This window comes from Sphaeramia orbicularis, chromosome 15 (assembly GCF_902148855.1).
Source record: "Sphaeramia orbicularis chromosome 15, fSphaOr1.1, whole genome shotgun sequence".
Taxonomy (NCBI): domain Eukaryota; kingdom Metazoa; phylum Chordata; class Actinopteri; order Kurtiformes; family Apogonidae; genus Sphaeramia; species Sphaeramia orbicularis.
Genome location: NC_043971.1, coordinates 1,896,861 through 1,917,878, shown reverse-complemented (window position 1 = coordinate 1,917,878; position 21,018 = coordinate 1,896,861). Strand labels below are relative to the sequence as shown.

The window sequence follows — 21,018 nt, the reverse complement described above, 5'->3', positions numbered from 1 at the left end:
TTGAAGAATTGAATTACAGCAGAAATCTGCACAAATACTAAACACATTTTTATTTGATCCCAACAAGAGCTAATGTTCTATCACCAAAAGTTCCTGTGTTCAAACTGAAATTCTGTTTTACAGACATTCCAGTTTCAGATCCTGTTCAAATGTTCAGATTCTATTAGTTCACAACTAACATCAGAACTTTATTTTTGTGCAATCCCAACAAAGGAACTACCATCTGCCTCTCAGACAGTAAAAAGTGCTTTTAGGATGCTTCAAATAACAGTTATTTACTAAAACAGTGTTAAATAATAATAAATACAATATAAAGAATAAAGAAAAACAAAAGACAAAAATGAACGTCCACAATATCTGCATTTGAATAAATACCTAAAAATATCGATACAGTACTTTTTAATATCGATACAGTATTGTGAGATGAATTATCGTGATAGATTGCAGAACCGATATTTTCTAACAGCCTTATTTCTGAAACACTGCTTCTTGTTGATCATTGTCAAGGATCTGTCCCAAACACCTCAGCATCATCAGGCAGAACCAGCTGCTCTGCTGGTTTCATAAGCTGGCATGAGGTCAGTCCATCATGAGTGTCCCTGACGCTGTTGTGTGTGTTAATGCGGGATAAACAGACCCAGACACGTGGAGGACCGACCTCAGCTCCATCAGACACTGGCACAAACAGAAAGGATGAGCAGAAGAGCTGACCTTTGACCCCTGGGCTTGTATATGGTCTGACATGCTGTCCCACAGATGCTGGCCTGGTCTTGAGGTAAAAATAAAAGACAGAATGAAAACGTCCCTGTTTGGTCAGCTGTTAGGGGGTGGGAACACTGGGGCATCGTCTCCACCCTTTAATATTCAGAGTCATGCTGTGAATGCCAGTCCAGATGCACAGAGGATCACCTTAATTAGGTCAAACGAACTGTACACAGTCAGCTCTGTCTACTGCAGCCGGAACACCACAGCTCCACTCAAACAGCCCAGGAGCTCAGCTATTATCATGGAGTCACTACAGGTGGTAGAAAATATGGGTTCTGCAATATATCGCAATATTTCATCTCACAATACTGTATCGATATTAAAAAGTACTGTATCAATATTTTTAGGTATTTATTCAAATGCAGATATTGTGGAGGTTCATTTTAGTTCCATGTTTATCTTTTTGTTTATATTTTATATTATTATTTAACACAGTTTTATTAAATAATGGTTATTTGAAGCATCCTAAAAGCACTTTTTACTGTGAGAGGCAGATGTTCGTTCCTTTGTTGGGATTGAACTCAAATACTGTTCTGATGTTCGTTGTGAACTCATAGAATCTGAACATTTGAACAGGATCTGAAACTGGAATGTCTGTAAAACAGAATTTCAGTTTGAACACAGTTTGAACATTTGGTGATAGAACATTAGATCCTGTTGGGGTCAAATAAAAATGTGTTTAGTATTTGTGCAGATTTCTGCTGGAATTCAATTCTTCCAGGAAATAATCATTTTAAAAAAAAGAAAAGAACAAAAAAATTGCCTTTTTAACAGTATCATGATATATTGTGATATATTGTATCATGATCCTAGTATTGTGATTTGTATTGTATCGCCAGATTCTTGCCGATACACAGCCCTAATAGTCACGGGGGGGGGTATGGCATCAGATTTATGTCAGGTTTTTTTTCCCCTCTTATTCCGATAATGGTATTTTATCATGGTATTAAATCATGAAAGGAAGCGGTCTTCTGAAAACATGATTACAGCTCTTTTTGCATGTCACCCGCTTCTCTGAAACATGTCATTTACCCATCAGCCACCTTTTGTCTTAAAGAGTACACACTAGGGATGTAAACAATTAATCGACTGTCAATTAATTGTCAATAAGAATTTGCTTGATTAAATAACACTGGTCAACAACAAATTTTTTGTTTCAGTTTTTTGAGCTGATTTAGGATCATTTTGGTGCTGAATCCAAAAATCACATTCATTTTGCTCAATCAGGTCAACTTTCTGAACTATGCCACATATCGGCTTTTTAACATTTTTGCTTACATTTATGGGCATTTTCACATCATATGATACAAAATTCTTTCATATTTCTTGCAATAAACAAGTTCTGAAGATTTTACTTTCGCCAATTTACGATTGTTTTTTTTAATATTACAGGTGAATGAAATGGCTTCGACTAGAAGATCTTGCAAAAATAAGCCTGACGTATTCTGCTACATCTGCGCTGAATACACCATTGTACCTAACAGGAATCAAGTCACAAGTTTCATAAAGTGTGCTTACCAATCTTATTTTGGTATTAATTATTATATTTTGTGAGAAGATCAAATTTTTCAAAATCAAATTAGCAAAAAAACCTGACGTGATTGAGAAAAACACGTCATTTTTGGATTTAGCGCTGCAAAATGGTCCTAATTCAGTTGAAAAAACCTAGACAACTTGCAAAAAAAACCATTTTTTTGTAACCCAGTGTTATTAATTGTGGGTTAATTGTTCTTGTCCACACCTGTCTGAAGGCTGCTGGTTGGTCCGTGCTGTGACGCTGCGGCTGGGATAGCCAGTCATTGAACCAGATTATGGCGTTGATGAGTTAGAATGTCTTTATGGACATGGTGGAGACAGACACAGACCAGCCGTCTGTTTGTGGGAGTGGTGCCCCCCCCCCCCCCACACACACACACCTAAATACACACCCTAATGCGGGGTCAGTATAGGATCGGAGTGTTTTGCCTGGAGGTCAGTCTAGTCCATGGTCATCTGGACTATCTGGTCAGTGAGACAGGGGTTGAAAACCTGATCCAGGACACAGGGATGTCTCACATTATGTCCCGCCGTCACCCTGGTGGCCACTGGAAAATAGCGGGGGGGGTCTCACTCCATCGTGTCAGTGATCCAAACTCATAAATGCCCATTTGTTCTAAACTGCTCCTCTTCAGATCCATTCATTTTATTTTATTTCTCTGTTGAATTTCTTTCGTTCTACTCCATAAATGTCATTGTTTTGTATCCAATGGTTCAATAAATCGATCATTAAGGAATAGGACATGCTTTTATCATCAAGTATATAAACAGTATTTAACTTTTATTCTTACAGACCCTTTCCAAAGAGAAATTCAGGGTCTCAGGAAAATCACCATTTATCAATTAATTGTGAATCGATCGATAAGGTCAACCAACTAATGATTAATGGATTAATTGATCATTTGCATCCCTAGTGCGCACATTAATTTTATGAAAGGGTGCAGCTGGAGTAAACTGCTAATATAACCGGAAGGATTAATTCTCCATTATGCTCCAACTGGATCTAATATTTGTGCAGGAAACCCACCACACATTTATCACAGTAATTACAGTATTGCAAAATCTATATCGTTGCAGCATATGACATCAGTGAGAGTCAAATAACGGGTATACTGCCCACCACCAGTAGTCACACATAGTACAGATCAGCAGCTTATCTCAACTTACTTACAGAGATCAGTTCCTACAAACAGACAAAAGGAGGCTGCTGACATGACTGCAGGAGATGCTCCAGCTTTAGCAACACACAGAAATAAAGATTACTGCTCTTCTTCCACCCATCAGCCTCATCAGAAGGACTGGTACTAGGGATGTAACCATTACCGCTGTAACGATAAGCCGCAGTAAAATCACAGATGGTTAGTATTACCATTTAAATTCTAATTGTCACAATAACCGTGTTTGATTAACGCACTTTTCCGGAGAAAACGCCTATTTAAAGATCTGCTTTAATGTCAAATATTTGAGTATAGTTTTAATTTATTACAATTTTAATTTTATATACCTAATATTTGGAACCAATATTCACTTTTAAAGTCTGTGAAAGTCAAAATCAAAAGGACTGAAAAACAGACAAAATAGGCTCAGACCACTAAGGGTTAATATTTGAATGTTTCTGCAACAGAAGGGACATTGTGCCAATTATTTTATTTGTTTGGGGGTTTTTTTGGTCAAAATATAACTTGGTTAAATTATTTCAGTGTGTGTATTAATACTTTTTGAACATTTTGAGCACAATTTCAATAATACCACAATAATAATCAAGGTAATTATCATTAACGAAAACTAATGAAAACTAGAATTGTCAAAACATTTTCGTTAACTGAAATAAATTAAAACTATGATTTAAAAAAAAAAAAAAAAACGATAACTAACTGAAACTGTATTGTGTGCTTATGAAACTAACTAAAACAGATAAAAATAATGGATAAAATTCCCTTCGTTTTTGTCAATGTCGGATTGATACGAAATCAATTTATTTCGCTCTAGCCATTTTAGCTAACAGCACCATATGATATTTAAGGTCCGTCACTTGTGTTCACTTGTGGTTTCCAGTCGTCTTCTGGTCCCCACTCTACCTGGAAACATGGAGACTAAAGCAGCAGAGTCCTGTCTGGGATTTATTTGAAAACGACGACAGAGAAGAAGAGAAAAGAGACCACTAGACTACAACTAAACTACAACTAAACTAAAACTAAGCATTTAGAAAAAAATGAAAACTAATAAAAACTAGCAAACCTGCTCTAAAAACTAATTAAAACGAACTGAATTAATGGAAAAAAAGTCAAAACTAAATAAAACTAAACTAGAATGAAAAATCCAAAACTATTATAACCTTGATAATTATGATAAGCGTGATAATTTTGGTCACAATAACCGTGATATGAAATTTTCATATCGTTACATCCCTAACTGGTACCAGTACAAGCAAACTGCTGGGGAGGTGGAGGCTTTCATAATACAAACACACAGATGTCCATAAGACATGATGTGAACATCCAAGTCCCGCCACAGGGCTTTTCTGGTTGAAATGAGCCTTCTGTCACATGCTGCGTGCCATCCATCCATCCAGCTAAACAACACTGTTAGTATGTCTGAGGTATTCAGGTCATATACTGCATGATCAGCCCTTCATGTAGGAGCACACAGCAGCTCATGATTGGTCATCTGGTGTACGATCATTATCAACAGGCAGTACTTGTTTCACAGTTCAAACAGATGGATCCACTATCAGTGCATCATAAACTGTTCATGTTCATCCAAATCTAATCAATTCATCTTTGAGTCGAAGTCATAGACAGTACATAAACAGTGGACAAACCCTCCATGACGTTACTCCTTGTGAACAGCAATTTTCAAGTCTCAAAATGTGCAACATGCAGTGTTTCATCTACCCCTGCGTCATACGTCCTACACTGTAAAAAAAAATCTGTAATTTAACAGAACTTTCACTGTTTATTTTACAGATTTTTCCTATATTTTCAAGATACAGGAAAATATCAATGAAATGACAAAAACAGACTGATTTTACATGTCAAATGGAAAATCACATGAAAAAACTGTAACTGTGAAAAAACCATAAAATTTCATTTTTTTTTAAAGATTTTTTTTCTTTTTTTACAGAAAAATACAGTTAAAACACATTTGCAAATGTATCATAATTTCACAAATATTTCCTTTCTATTTATGAGATTTAACTGTCAACTTAAAGTTGCTGCGAAGGCTCGGTCCCCCAAGATCCGGTGCTTTGTTCTAGTGTGTGTGTGTGTGTGTGGGGGGGGTGCTGCTTAAGGAGATCGGTGAGATAGGGAGGGACCAGGTTATGGAGGGACTTGTAGGTGAGGAGGAGGAGCTCGTATTGGATGTGGTATGATACTGGGGGGGGGGGGGGGGGGGGGGGGGGGGTAGAGTTGTTTGAGAATGGGGGTGATGTGGTCTCTGGAGCAGAAGCGAGTGAGGAGGCGGGCAACAGAATTCTGAATGTTTTGCAATTTTTGGAGATAGGAGGAGGGGAGAGCATACAGGAGGCTACTGCAGTAATGGAGTCTGGAGGTGATGAATGCATGAATGAGGATTTCAGCAGCAGATTGTGACAGAGAGGGGCGGAGACGGGCCATGTTTGGTTAGGATTTGGCACTATATAAATAAAGTTTGATTTGATTTTGATCTGCCTGTGAAAAAGAAACTCTCCTCCTCTATGCTCCTCCTGTCTCATCAGTATCATTAGTTCCATCTTCACTTGGTTCAGTGTACTAGTCTATCCTGAGAAACTGATGGAATTCCAACAGGCTCCAACTGTGCTATGTTTAGTGACATTTAACTCACATTAGTCTGCAAATCAAACCTTACAAATGCAGCCTTAAACTACTAAAAACAACCAAATAAACGCAGCCTTAAACTACTAAAAACAACCCAATAAACGCAGCCTTAAACTACTAAAAATAACCAAATAAACGCAGCCTTAAACTACTAAAAACAACCAAATAAACGCAGCCTTAAACTACTAAAAACAACCAAATAAACGCAGCCTTAAACTACTAAAAACAACCAAATAAACGCAGCCTTAAACTATTAAAAACAACCAAATAAACGCAGCCTTAAACTACTAAAAACAACCAAATAAATGCAGCCTTAAACTACTAAAAACAACCAAATAAATGCAGCCTTAAACTACTAAAAACAACCAAATCAAACCTTACAAATGCAGCCTTAAACTACTAAAAACAACCAAATAAACGCAGCCTTAAACTACTAAAAACAACCAAATAAACGCAGCCTTAAACTACTAAAAACAACCCAATAAACGCAGCCTTAAACTACTAAAAACAACCCAATAAACGCAGCCTTAAACTACTAAAAACAACCAAATAAACGCAGCCTTAAACTACTAAAAACAACCAAATAAACGCAGCCTTAAACTACTAAAAACAACCAAATAAACGCAGCCTTAAACTACTAAAAACAACCAAATAAATGCAGCCTTAAACTACTACAAACAACCAAATCAAACCTTACAAACGCAGCCTTAAACTACTAAAAACAACCAAATCAAACCTTACAAACGCAGCCTTAAACTACTAAAAACAACCAAATAAACGCAGCCTTAAACTACTAAAAACAACCAAATAAACGCAACCTTAAACTACTAAAAACAACCAAATAAATGCAGCCTTAAACTACTAAAAACAACCAAATCAAACCTTACAAATGCAGCCTTAAACTACTAAAAACCAAATAAATGCAGCCTTAAACTACTAAAAACAACCAAATAAACGCAGCCTTAAACTACTAAAAACAACCAAATAAACGCAGCCTTAAACTACTAAAAACAACCCAATAAACGCAGCCTTAAACTACTAAAAACAACCCAATAAACGCAGCCTTAAACTACTAAAAACAACCAAATAACGCAGCCTTAAACTACTAAAAACAACCAAAAAACGCAGCCTTAAACTACTAAAACAACCAAATAAACGCAGCCTTAAACTACTAAAAACAACCAAATAAACGCAGCCTTAAACTACTAAAAACAACCAAATAAACGCAGCCTTAAACTACTAAAAACAACCCAATAAACGCAGCCTTAAACTACTAAAAACAACCAAATAAACGCAGCCTTAAACTACTAAAAACAACCAAATAAACGCAGCCTTAAACTACTAAAAACAACCAAATAAACGCAGCCTTAAACTACTAAAAACAACCAAATAAACGCAGCCTTAAACTACTAAAACAACCAAATAAACGCAGCCTTAAACTACTAAAAACAACCAAATAAATGCAGCCTTAAACTACTAAAAACAACCAAATCAAACCTTACAAATGCAGCCTTAAACTACTAAAAACCAAATAAACGCAGCCTTAAACTACTAAAAACAACCAAATAAACGCAGCCTTAAACTACTAAAAACAACCAAATAAACGCAGCCTTAAACTACTAAAAACAACCAAATAAACGCAGCCTTAAACTACTAAAAACAACCAAATAAACGCAGCCTTAAACTACTAAAAACAACCAAATAAACGCAGCCTTAAACTACTAAAAACAACCGCATTAGATTGGTGTTAACTATAGGAAACACAGCAGCGACAGTGGGCAGCCTTTCTTTCTTTCTGAGGCCGTGGCAGACGAAGGCCCAGGATTTGAGACAAACATGGCCAGAGTATTTTGTCAATCACTTATATTTTCATCCCATTCATATGATAGCCCCCCCCACCCCTGTTGCAGTATAAATAAACAGACAGTGATAGCCTTGTAAATACTTGTGCTGTGAGCCTGCAGTGTCTCAAATAGACTCTTGTGTTTACGTTGGACAGTTGTGTGCAGTGCATGTACAGTATGTGGGGTGCATGGATGTTCTGGTGTACGTATGTATGCGCTGCACATGTTCTTTGTGTCCGTTTCACAGGGAACGCTGAACATACAGACATGCTTGTGTCTATGCATGTTGAGACACGAACAGTCTGTCCACAACGTCCTTTAATGTTATGTGTGTGGGGGGGTGGGGGGTCTGGGAGGGTGGTAGGTCTAAATTCAGACATTCATCCACTGAAGCACCAGTCTTCTGGAACAGTGTTCACACATCCACCACTGTCCAAGATCAGAAAAACGGACAGATTCACTTCTATCTTTTCAACTCAAAACTCAAGCTTACTTTACGTAAGGAAAAGAAAGGGTTTCACATCCGCCAGGTTCATGTTTACAGGAGGGGTCTGGAATCTGGACACCTAACAAGATAATAATAGAGCCTGAACGATTAATCGGCCGGCCGATTAATCAACATCAGCCAATATGTAGCCGATGTATTAACGTTTTTGTTGTGCAGAGATTCTGCTGCTCGCTCCACCTGTGTGTGTGTGTGTGTGTGTGTGTGTGTGTGTGTGTGTGTGTGTGTTGCCCGGAGAGTTGGAGGAACAGTAAAGCAAGTTAGTTTCACTTTCACTTCCGCTCGGATAATGACACTATCACCCCCACACACACAATCACATAATCACGGACCTATACCACCCATTCCGAGCCCCCCGACCCCAGCAAAAATCACAGACCGCTACCACGCGATCTGACAAGGATGGACCGCTAACACCCCCCCGTCTTATGAAGTATTCACCCCCCCACACACCCCCATGTCCGTGCACTTCCTGTCTCCCTCACAGTTTCCTTCTGCAGACAGGCCTGGGTGTTACTAGTGTAGGGGAGACCGGGGACAGCTGGAACACAGGTCAGTTGTAACTCTTGCAGTTGCTCCAATCAGGAACAACTTAGGACTCACCTAATTCACTCTGCACATGCTCAGTTTAGTCCTTAGTCCACATGGGCAGTTGTAGTGCTGTGTGGCAGACACATCCAAATGTGTGAGTGAAAACAGAAGTGTGTGCTCAGTCAGATTTTTATTCTAATTATTTTTGTGATTGCATAGTTTGCATTTGAAAGTTGTGTAAATTATATTTGTGAGATAAACAAAGATTTATGCAACTGTTAATCCACCTGTCCACAATTATCTAATATAAGATTATTATATCCTGTGTAGATCAGTGTTCTTATTTCATATATCAGCCAATATATCGGTTATCGGCCGATATATTGGATATTGGCTTTTTTTAGCCCCCAGTATCAGTATCGGCATCGGCCCCAAAAATCCCATTTCAGTCAGGCTCTAATAATAATCATTATTCACAATGTGAATCACAAGTTTCTCACCAAGTGACGGTGAGTTACAACCAAACTGTACCAAGTTTTCACCATGTTTTTTCCAGCTTAGGTTGCACTCTGATCAGAGGTTTAAGAAAATATTGGTTCTGCAACATATCGCAATATTTCATTTCACAATACTGTATCGATATTTTTAGGTATTTATTGTAATGCAGATATTGTGGAGGTTCATTTTTGGTTTTTTTGGTTTTCTTTTTTGTGGAGAGGTGAGGACAACCGAGGGAAACGACAGCTTAGACCAGCCTCCACCTCTTTAACGTTACGTAGTTTCATCTGTGTTTTTAACGCGTACGCTCATGGGACCACAAGAAAAATCTGGATTACACTGAAACCTATTTGTTCCTGTGCATATTCAGTCTTTTATCCTGTCACTGACGTACAAACAGAGGGTCTTTCATAGGGCTGTTAGAAAATATCGGTTCTGCAATATATCACGATATTTCCTTTCACAATACTGTATCAGTATTATAAAGTACTGTGTCAATATTTTTAGGTATTTATTCAAATGCAGATATTGTGGAGGATCTTTTTTTTTTAGTTTTTCTTTTTTGTTTATATTTTATTTATTCTTATGTAACACTGTTTTATGAAATAATGTTCGTTCCTTTGTTAGGATTGAACTCAAATCCTGTTCTGATGTTAGTTGTGAACTAATAGAATCTGAACATTTGAACAGGATCTGAAACTGGAATGTCTGTAAAACAGAATTGCAGTTTGAACACAGGAACATTTCATTAGATTCTGTTGTGATCAAATAAAAATGTGTTCAGTATTTGTGCAGATTTCTGGTGTAATTCAAATCTTCCATGAAATAATCTTTAAAAAAAGAAACAAAACCAATTTTAAAAAATTGCCTTTTTAACAGTATCATGATATATTGTGATATATCGTATCGTGATCCTAGTATTGTGATTTGTATCATATCACCAGATTCTTGCCGATACACAACTCTACTGCTCAGCTGAGGACAGAGTCTAACATAAAAAAACACTATATTACATTAAAAGGCTGTAAACATGTGAAACACCTAAACAACCATATAATAATAACAGGCCAACAGTCAAACAAAATAGAGGAGTTTGTTGCTTTTGTTCCACATTACTGACCACTGCTCATGTTTGTGTCCATCAGACAAATACAAACATTCATGATGCTTTCACCTCTGCATCCATCATTTCCTGAGGACATACAGCATCTCACCCTTGTACCTGTAACACGTTTAACTGTGGTCTCTGAGGGGTTCTTTGTTTTGGTCTGAGTCAAGGTTCTAATAGTTTTGGGTTTTTCATTCTTGTTTAGTTTCATTTAGTTTGGACTTTTTTATCTCTAATTCAGTTAGTTTTAATTTGTTTTTAGAGCAGGTTTGCTCATCTTTATTAGTTTTCATTCTTTTCTAAATGCTTAGTTTCAGTTTAGTTTTAGTTTAGTTTCAGTTTAGTTTTAGTTTAGTTTCAGTTTAGTTTCAGTTTAGTTTTAGTTTAGTTTCAGTTTAGTTTCAGTTTAGTTTTAGTTTAGTTTCAGTTTAGTTTTAGTTCAGTTGTAGTTCAGTTGTAGTTCAGTTGTAGTTCAGTTGTAGTTCAGTTGTAGTTCAGTGGTCTCTTTTCTCTTCTTCTCTGTGCTCCTATTCAAATCAATCCCAGACAGGACTCTGCTGCTTTAGTCTCCATGTTTCCAGGTAGAGTGGGGACCAGAAGACGACTGGAAACCACAAGTGAACACAAGTGACGGAGCAAAAAGTGTCGTATGGAGACAGCACAGAAAATTGCTGGAGCCAAATAAATCAATTTCATATCAATCCGACATTGACAAAGACAAAAACGAAGGGAATTTTATTCATAATTTTTATCTGTTTTAGTTAGTTTTGTAAACACACAATACAGTTTCAGTTAGATATCGTTTTTTTCTTTTAATTATAGTTTTTATTTATTTCAGTTAACGAAAATGTTTTTTCAATTCTAGTTTTGGTCCTTTCATTAGTTTTCGTTAATGATCATAACCTTGGTCTGAGTCAAATGAACTGTTAAACTCTGACTGTTTGTCCTGGTTTCGTAGTTTCTTTCCAGTCGCTGAGTTGGCTTCATGATGCACTGCTGCTGCTACAGGAGCCAATTGGCTTAAATATGAAGTCACATCCAATCAAAGTTGAATCAGGTTCAAACGGCAACTGACAGCTCCACAGTTCCTCTGGTCCACACCTGAACACCACTCATACAGAATGTTTACTTCTGCCTTAATTAATAGTATCAACAGAGTCCCACTCACCTGGACTAAAGGCCTTTATAGCTCAGAAACAGTTTTGTGTGCGCCTAACTCAGCCTGTGTAAATCAGTAGATTCCTTTGAACTGCCATGGCTGTCACATTTAATTTCTCACAGAATGTAAACATCAAGCAGTGAAAAACAGCATTTGCAGCAACATGTTTTTCAGACTATGGTTGATGTTCTGATCTTTAAACTGTGGCATTAATAAAGAAAGGCATCAGTCATGTGTGGAACAGACGTCACATCAACCACGCTGACACCTGAGATGAAAAAAGTCCAGCAGAGTCAAAATGAGCCCATGGAAGCACAACATGTGAAGGACCGTCACCAAACACAACCGACTTCTGCCATGTTCCATCAAATGAATCACATCCTACACACAGGAACAGAAGACCGACCACTGAACATACGCTGCAACGCTCATACTGTTTTGTTTTGTTTGTGTGTATTTGTTGCACCCATGTCAACAACAACAGCAGACCTCCACTGTTCAAGTATGAATCCAATGTTTCGTTTGCACTTTGCCTTTTTTTTTTTTTTTTTTTTTTTTTTTTAAAGGGACAGGGCATATTAATGTACCATGTACCTAAGGATGTAATGATTAACAGTATAACTACGCTAAAATTGCAGATGGTTAGTATTACGTTTAAATTCTAATTCTCATGATATCCGTGTTTGATTACTGCACTTTTCCAGAGAAAACGCCTATGTAAAAATCTGCTTTTATGTCAAATATTTGAGTATAATTTTAATTTAAAACAATTTTAATTGTATATACCTAATATTTGGAACCAATATTCACTTTTAAAGTCTTTGAAAAGGTTCGTTAAACATCTGTGTGTTGTTTATGCAAGAAATTATACACATTTTTCAAATCGGATTTTTTTTTTTTTTTTTTTGCATTTTTTGTCCTTTTGTATTTTTAAAGTAGGTTAAAGTGAAAAAAATAATAGGTAGATGATATAGATGAAGATGTGCTGAAAAAACAGATCCCAAACATGGGTATAGTAAACATTTGTTTCTATAGTATATAAAGGCCACATCAAAAGGACTGAAAAACAGACAAAATAGGCTCAGACCACTAAGGGTTAATATTGGAATGTTTCTGACACAGAAGGGACACTGGGACTATTATTGTATTTGTTTCTTTTTTATTTTTTAAAAATACAACTTGGTTAAATTATTTCAGTGTGTGTATTAGTACTTTTTGAACAGTCTGAGCACAATTTTAATACCGCGATAATAATGAAACTGTGATAATTTTGGTCACAGTTACGGTGATATGACATTTTCATATTGTTACATCACTACATGTACCACACGTTTGTGTAACATTATGTGTAATGCACATGTATAAATGATAAGTTGAAATATAATATAGTTAAAATTGCACTTATTTTTCTTAAGAAATGTCAGGTTCTACATGGTTGTTCAGGTTATTCATATTTTCATAATGCAATTTGACTTTTTTTCACACTACAACAGAGTGAAAATTTTGGATTCTTATGTAAAGGTTAAGGTGTCCATTATTTTATTGGTCGGGCCCATCTGAGATCACATTGAGCTGTATGTGGCCCCTGAGCTAAACTGGGTTTGATACCCCTGCTTAAGATCATTTTTGAACATTTTAAAGTAGAAGTACACATATGGTGTCCCACTACTGACCACTGGTGGCCACGCTCGGTACTGCAGAGACAAAATCCCCTGCGGCCTACAAAGCACTTACCCCGAAGGTCATAAATATGTAAAAGATTTGTAAATCTTGCAGACAGTAAATATATGATTGCACAAATCATCAGAAATCATGACATTGTTTTTATACCATAGATCAAGGGTGTCAAAATCATGTTCTTTCAGGTTCCACATTCAGCCCAATTTAATCTGCAGTGGACCGGACCAGTAAAATAATAACAGAATAACCTATAAATGATGACAACTCCAACTTATTTTAATGGTAAAAATAACATTAAATTATTAAAAACATATACATTTTACAAACTATCCAAACAAAAAGGATGTGAATAACCTGAAAAAAACTGAAATTTCTGAAGAAAAATAAGAAGAAATAATAAGAAAAATTTGATCAATATTCTGCCTCAACTTATGATTTCTACATGTGCATTACAGATCAGATCTACCAAGACACAAAACAGGCAGAATATTGTTAATTTTTTTTATTATTTATAATTATTTATTTATTATTGACGTATTATTAAAGGATATCAGAATTTAATGTTCTTTGTAATAAATCAAAGAGAAAAAAAATTTGTGTCGCCATTATTTAGAGGCATAATGTCATATTATTTTTTTCACATTAAACCAAGAAGAAAATTTGGAGTCATTATTTCTAGGTTATTATGCTGTTATTTTCAAGTTTGACACCCTTGACTGTTAATATCCTCTGCACTTCGTAAATTCATCCTGCGGGCCAGACTGGACCCTTTGGCGGGCCGGATTTGGCCCCCGGGACACATGTTTGACACCTGTGCCATAGATGTTTTAAATGTTTTAAACCACAGGTGTCAAACATGCGTCCCGGGGGCCAAGTCCGGCCCGCCAAAGGGTCCAGTCTGGCCCTGGGGATGAATTTGTGAAATGCAAAAATTACACTAAAATAGGTTCAGGTTCCACATTCAGACCAATGCAATCTCAAGTGGGTCAGACCAGTAAAATACTATCAGAATAACATGAAAATAATGACAACAAATATTTCTCTTTGTAAATGTAAATATTTTCATGTATTTACACTAAAGCAAAGTTTAATTTTGCAAGAAATGTGAACAACCTGAAATGTCTTAAGAGAAGTACATACAATTTTAACAATATTCTGTCTGTTATTAAATGTTCTGTGTGTGTGTAGATCCACTGTGATCTGTACGTTCTAATGTACATGTGGAAATGATAAACTGAGGCAGAATAGTGTTAAAATTACACTGATTTTTTCAGTTTGTTCACATTATTCACATCTTTTGAAAGGATAGTTTGTAGATGCAAACCTTTTCATAATGTAAATTTACTTTTTTCGCTCTAAAACATATAGAAAAGTTTGGAGTTGACATTATTTATATATTATTCTGTTATTATTTTACTGGTTCGGCCCACTGCAGATCAAATTCAGCTGAATGTGGAACTGAACTAAATTTTTGAGTTTGAGTTTGACACCCCTGTTTTAAACCCATAGAGGTTTTAAATCACCTGAACACCTGCACCCACCTGTAGGCAGGTCCATCGTTTTTGGATCCAGAATCTCGTTCAAATCATGCATCCATAAATAACAGCAGCTAAAAACCGAATGTCTCAGCGATCTGTACTAATCCACAACACAGAACCTGCCTCCTGTATTTACTTCCTCAGTGGCGGCCCACATGAGACATACCTCCAGACTGTAACTCAACAACTCTGCGTATACTCCATTTCAACACATTTCCAGCAAAAATGTAATAAAACTTCAGATACAGCGCGTAACAGGAGCAGCACCGGCTCTGACCCTGATTTATACACACACACGTATTGTTTTTGCTGCATCCTATTACTGTGCACCGGGAATGGAAATCAATAAGGTTTCATTTCATGTCAGTGTCAAGTGTGAGGATGCAGACTAATGTATTATGTAGTCTTTAGTCCATGCCAGGGAAGGCCCCATGAAGAAGAGTTTCACACATGGCACTCTGACAGACAAACCAAATAGTCTAAATACAACCACATGGATGCTTGATTTGGAAGTGCTGACCAGTGTGTGTGTGTGTGTGTGTGTGTGTGTGTGTGTGTGTGTGTGTGTGTGTGTGTGTGCGTGTGTGTGTGTGTGTGTGTGTGTTAGGGCTGTAAGAAAATATTGGTTCTGCAACATATCGCGATATTTTATTTCACAATACTGTATCGATATTAAAAAATACTGTATCGATATTTTTAGGTATTTTTTCAAATGCAGATATGGTGGAGGTTCATTTGTGTTTTTTTGTTCACATGTTATTCATTATTATTGAACACTCTTTTATTAAATAATGTTAGTTCCTTTGTTGAGATTGCAAAAAAATAATGTTATGATTAGGGCTGTGTATCGGCAAGAATCTGGCGATACAATACAAATCACAATACTAGGATCATGATACAATATATCAAGATATATCATGATACTGTTAAAAAGGCAATTTTTGTTTGTTTCTTTTTTTTTTTTAAATGATTATTTCCTGGAAGAATTGAATTACACCAGAAATCTGCACAAATACTAAACACATTTTTATTTGATCCCAATAAGATCTAATGTTCTATCATTAAATGTTCCTGTGTTCAAACTGAAATTCTGTTTTACACACATTCCAGTTTCAGATCCTGTTCAAATGTTCAGATTCTATTAGTTCACAACTAACATCAGAACAGGATTTGAGTTCAATCCCAACAAAGGAACTAATATTATTGAATAAAAGAGTGTTAAATAATGTTGTAATAATGTAATTAATAAAATAGAAATAAAAAAGAAAAACAAAAAAAAAATGAACCTCCATAATATCTGCATTTGAATAAATACCTAAAAATATCGATACAGTATTTTTAATATCGATACAGTATTATGAAATGAAATATTGTGATATATTGCAGAACCAATATTTTCTTACACCCCTAGTTCTGATGTTAGTTCTGAATAGAATCTGAACATTTGAACAGGATCTTAAACTGTAATGTCTGTAAAACAGAATTTCAGTTTGAACACAGGAACATTTTGTGATAGAACGTTAGATCCTGTTGGGATCAAATAAAAATGTGTTTAGTATTTGTGCAGATCACTGGTGTAATTCAATTCTTCAAGGAAAGAATGATTTAAAAAGAAACAAAACCAATTAAAAAATTGCCTTTTTAACAGTATCGTGATATATCGTATCATGTTCCTAGTATTGTGATTTGTATCGTATCACCAGATTCTTGCCGATACACAGCCCTAGTGCATGTGTGTGTGTGTGTTTCTGTGTTTTTAACATTTTCTGCCATTTAAAAGCCAGAGTAAACACTGATGCATGGTTGTGTCAAGTCTGGAGTTTCCTGACAGTTTTGGAGATGCCAAAAAGTTGAAACCAGGCTAATGCCAAGGAAGCATTAAGGGAGTTCAGACCCTGGCCAGTGTGTAGACCAAATGAGTCTGTGGTGGATGAAAAACTCTTTCTATAGATGTTTGGTCCTGAGTTTGACAACAACAGAGAGATTAAAAAGCTGAGCCATGAGACAGACATCTTAAACATAAGATCTGATTCCAGCCTCAACAAAATACCTGGCACGGTCCTGCACTGGCAACGACTGCGCCGTTAAATTAAAAAAGTAAGGGAAGAGTTTGGAGAGCGGCCAAGAAACGGTTACAAGAGCCTGTGAGTGTTGGGTTTCAGACAGCAGATTTGACGCTTTTCTGCATAAACACATGAGTGAGTCAGTTCTGGGGGAGTGAGGTGCGCGGGGGGGGTGTGCGGTGTGCGGGGGGGGGGGGGCTCGGCCTTCACTGCTCTGGCCACAATCACAATCCAGCGCCGACCTCTGTACTCGAGCCGTCCAAGTCTTCTTCCCCGCGAGAGCTGACACAGTCTGGCCCGCTGTAATGAACCCACTGAACCTCAGCACAAGCCGCTCGCTCGCTGGCAGATTATGAGTAAAAACTGGGACTGAGGGCAGGCGGACTGGAGAGGACGCACATCAGCAGGCTGCCGGACCCACGGGATGGCTACGACACTTGGTTCTGTGCTTATGCAGGTACTGGGTGTCTGTTAGAACTGGTAAAATGCACAGACCCAGTTCCCTTACAGACACAATACAGTGAGTTAACCTTTAACCCCAGGACAGTTTAACCTCTAAAGAGTTTGGGGAGGATGTAAGACCCAGAGTACATTACATTTTGAATTGATGAGCAGAATATTTATTCTGGTAATTAAAGCTAACAGTGACACAGCACATGTTTACGTCTCTTTTTTTCAACCACGTTACATTTGTTTCTTTTTTTCCTTGTTTATCAGAAGTCGTCCTTATGTTACAAAAGTTGAAGCAGTCCTATGTTTTCTTTTTTCTTAAAAATCCCACAAATGCTGAGATAGTCAGTAATCCAACATTATTGACAAAGCATTAATATTCAAAGGGTGGTAGCGCTACTACAGGTCAGGTGGATCAAAGCTCTAACCTCTGAAAACATGTATACTGGACTGACACCTAACTGCAGTGACAGAAAACAACATTACAGGAGTGTTCCAGGCCTGTCCATTAGTTCTGTGTATCTCTCCAATACATCGATGAAATCAGAACTGTTCATCTGAAACACTCTTATCATAGATTTGTGTCATTCTTGAAGATTCTTAACTACATCTATTTCAGATGGCCACTTTGAAACACAGACCTCAACATGTCACAGTGGACAGGTTCAAATCCACCCACATTTCAACCACTGGGATTCCACAGGGCTCTGTCTTGCCATCCATCCTGTTCTCAACACACTGAAATAAAATGTACTCCAACAGCAGCACGTGTTCAACACAATGTTCAAATATCCTGAGGACATGGACATGGAGGCCAGCTGACTAGTGATCACACACTGCTTTTGTACAGTGTGTGAACCATGGTCCTTTAGTTTCAGGACCAATCACTTGAATTGATTACAAAACCTGAACTCACAAAACTGGGAACACATCCATGAGTTTGGCAAATCTCACCAACCTACCAAATACCACATAACTATAGGTGTATCAACTGAAAACTGATATTTCAACTACAGGCACCTCAGAGAAAACATTGGAATTCATGATGGCTGGCATTAGGGCTGTGTATCGGCAAGAATCTGGCGATACGATACAAATCACAATACTAGAATCACGATACAATATATCACAATACACCATGATACTGTTAAAAAGGCAATTTTTTGTTGTTTCTTTTAATTTAATTTTTGATTATTTTCTTGAAGAATTGAATTACACCAGAAATCTGCATAAATACTAAACACATTTTTATTTGATCCCAACAGGATCTAATGTTCTATCACAAAATGTTCCTGTGTTCAAACTGAATTTCTGTTTTACAGACATTCCAGTTTCAGATCCTGTTCAAATGTTCAGATTCTATTAGTTCAGAACTAACATCAGAACAGGATTTGAGTTCCATCCCAACAAAGGAACTAACATTAGTGAATAAAAGAGTGTTTAATAATAATGAATAAAATATAAACAAAAAAGAAAAACAAAAAAACCCAAAAATGAACCTGCACAATATCTGCATTTGAATAAACACCAAAAAATATCGATTTAGTACTTTTTTAAAATCGATACAGTATTGTGAAATTAAATATCACAATATATTGCAGAACTGATATTTTCCTACAGCCCTAATCATGAGTCATGATCCCTATACCAGCTAAATATTCAGATATTTGGAGTTAATTCTAAATAAAGTTTTAAAATTCCCAAAAAAGCATTCAGTTGTAGAAGACACATTCACAAAAAGGTAAACATTTGGAATTTCAATCATGTTTTTATCAAGTTTCAAAACCTAAATGAACGTACTGTACTTGAAGGTAGCCAATAATTCTAATCAGCAGGTCAGTTTCTGAAGCTAAACAGCTGAAAATTCTTCATAAGTTACAAACAAATCTCCTTCCATCCATCCATTCTCTGCCACTTATCCAGTTCTAGGCAGTGCTGGCAGGCAGAATATGCGAGGCTGCCCAGACAGTCGTCCTGGGGGATCCTGAGGAGACCCTGGCCAGATGGGATACTGGACCCCCCACAGCATGTTCTGGGTTTACCCCACTGAGTCTGCCCACATAAACAAACACAGAAACCTCTGAAGGGAAGTGTTTAGTAAGCATCCTTAACACATGCCTGAACAAACTGGAGAGGCTTTTGCAATGTGAATGAGCAGAGGTCGCTAATAACTGAGCTAATGTATTTCATGCAAGGTTCGAATAGTTTTGGATTTTTCATTCTAGTTTAGTTTTATTTAGTTTGGACTTTTTTTCTCTAATTCAGTTTGTTTTAATTTGTTTTTAGAGCAGGTTTGATAGTTTTTATTAGTTTTTGTTTTCTTCTAAATGCTTAGTTTTAGTTTAGTTGTAGTTTAGTTGTAGTTCAGTTGTAGTTCAGTTGTAGTTCAGTTGTAGTTCAGTGGTCTCTTTTCTCTTCTTCTCTGTTGTTGTACTCAAATAAATCCCAGACAGGACTCTGCTGCTTTAGTCTCCATGTTTCCAGGTAGAGTGGGGACCAGAAGACGACTGGAAACCACAAGTGAACACAAGTGACGGAGCAAAAAGTGTCGTATGGAGACAGCACAGAAAACTGAGAGAGACAAAGAAATCCATTTAACATCAATCTGACATTGACAAAGATGAAAACAATGGGAATTTTATTCATAATTTTTATACGTTTTAGTTAGTTTTGTAAACACACAATACAGTTTCAGTTAGTTATGTTTTTTTCTTTTAATTATAGTTTTTATTTATTTCAGTTAACGAAAATGTTTTTTCAATTCTAGTTTTCGTCATTTCGTTAGTTTTCATTAATGATAATAACCTTGATTCCATGTACAGAAAATCACATTCACTGGTTCAAACAGACAGGGGCTTTTTTGAAGCATCTGGAAAGGATCTGGGGGGGGGGGGGGGGGGTTTGGCCGATTCTGGTCCAACCCACAGATTAACACTAGGATCATTTTATCTGAAAAACCTTTCATCGTAGGAGCTGCTCGGTGTAAAAGAAAAATCCCTTCACGCGTAGGGGTGTTAGAAAATATTGGTTTTGCAATATATCGTGATATTTCATTTCACAATACTGTATCGATATTAAAAAATACTGTAACAATATTTTTAGGTATTTATTCAAATGTAGATATGGTGGAGGTTCATTTTTGTTTATGGTTTGTCTTTACTGTTTTTTTCTTATTTATTATTTAACACTGTTTTATTAAATAATGGTTATTTGAAGCATCCTAAAAGCACTTTTTACTGTCTGAGAGGCAGATGGTCGTTCCTTTGGAAACTACGAGAATTAGAAACATTTTGTGATAGAACATTAGATCCTGTTGTGATCAAATAAAAATCTGTTTAGTATTTGTGCATATTTCTGGTGTAATTCAATTCTTCCAGGAAATAATCTTTAAAAAAAAAAAAAAAAAAAAAAAAAAAAAAGGCCTTTTTAACAATATTGTGATATATCGTGATATATCATATCGTGATCCTAGTATTGTGATTTGTATCGTATCGCCAGATTCTTGCATCTCTGCTGAAATCTC

At 36.6% G+C, this 21,018-nt stretch overlaps 1 protein-coding gene and 1 long non-coding RNA gene across 2 annotated transcripts in view; one reads left to right on the top strand and one right to left on the bottom strand.

Annotated features, from left to right (window-relative positions):
* LOC115434546 (latent-transforming growth factor beta-binding protein 1-like) overlaps positions 1-21,018 on the bottom strand; it is a 152,468-nt gene that overhangs the window by 78,742 nt on the left and 52,708 nt on the right. The window lies entirely within an intron of this gene.
* LOC115434569 (uncharacterized) lies at positions 1,697-19,455 on the top strand. Its single transcript, XR_003937554.1, has 3 exons — positions 1,697-1,766; positions 11,371-11,374; positions 19,442-19,455. It is a non-coding gene; the product is annotated as an uncharacterized LOC115434569 (long non-coding RNA).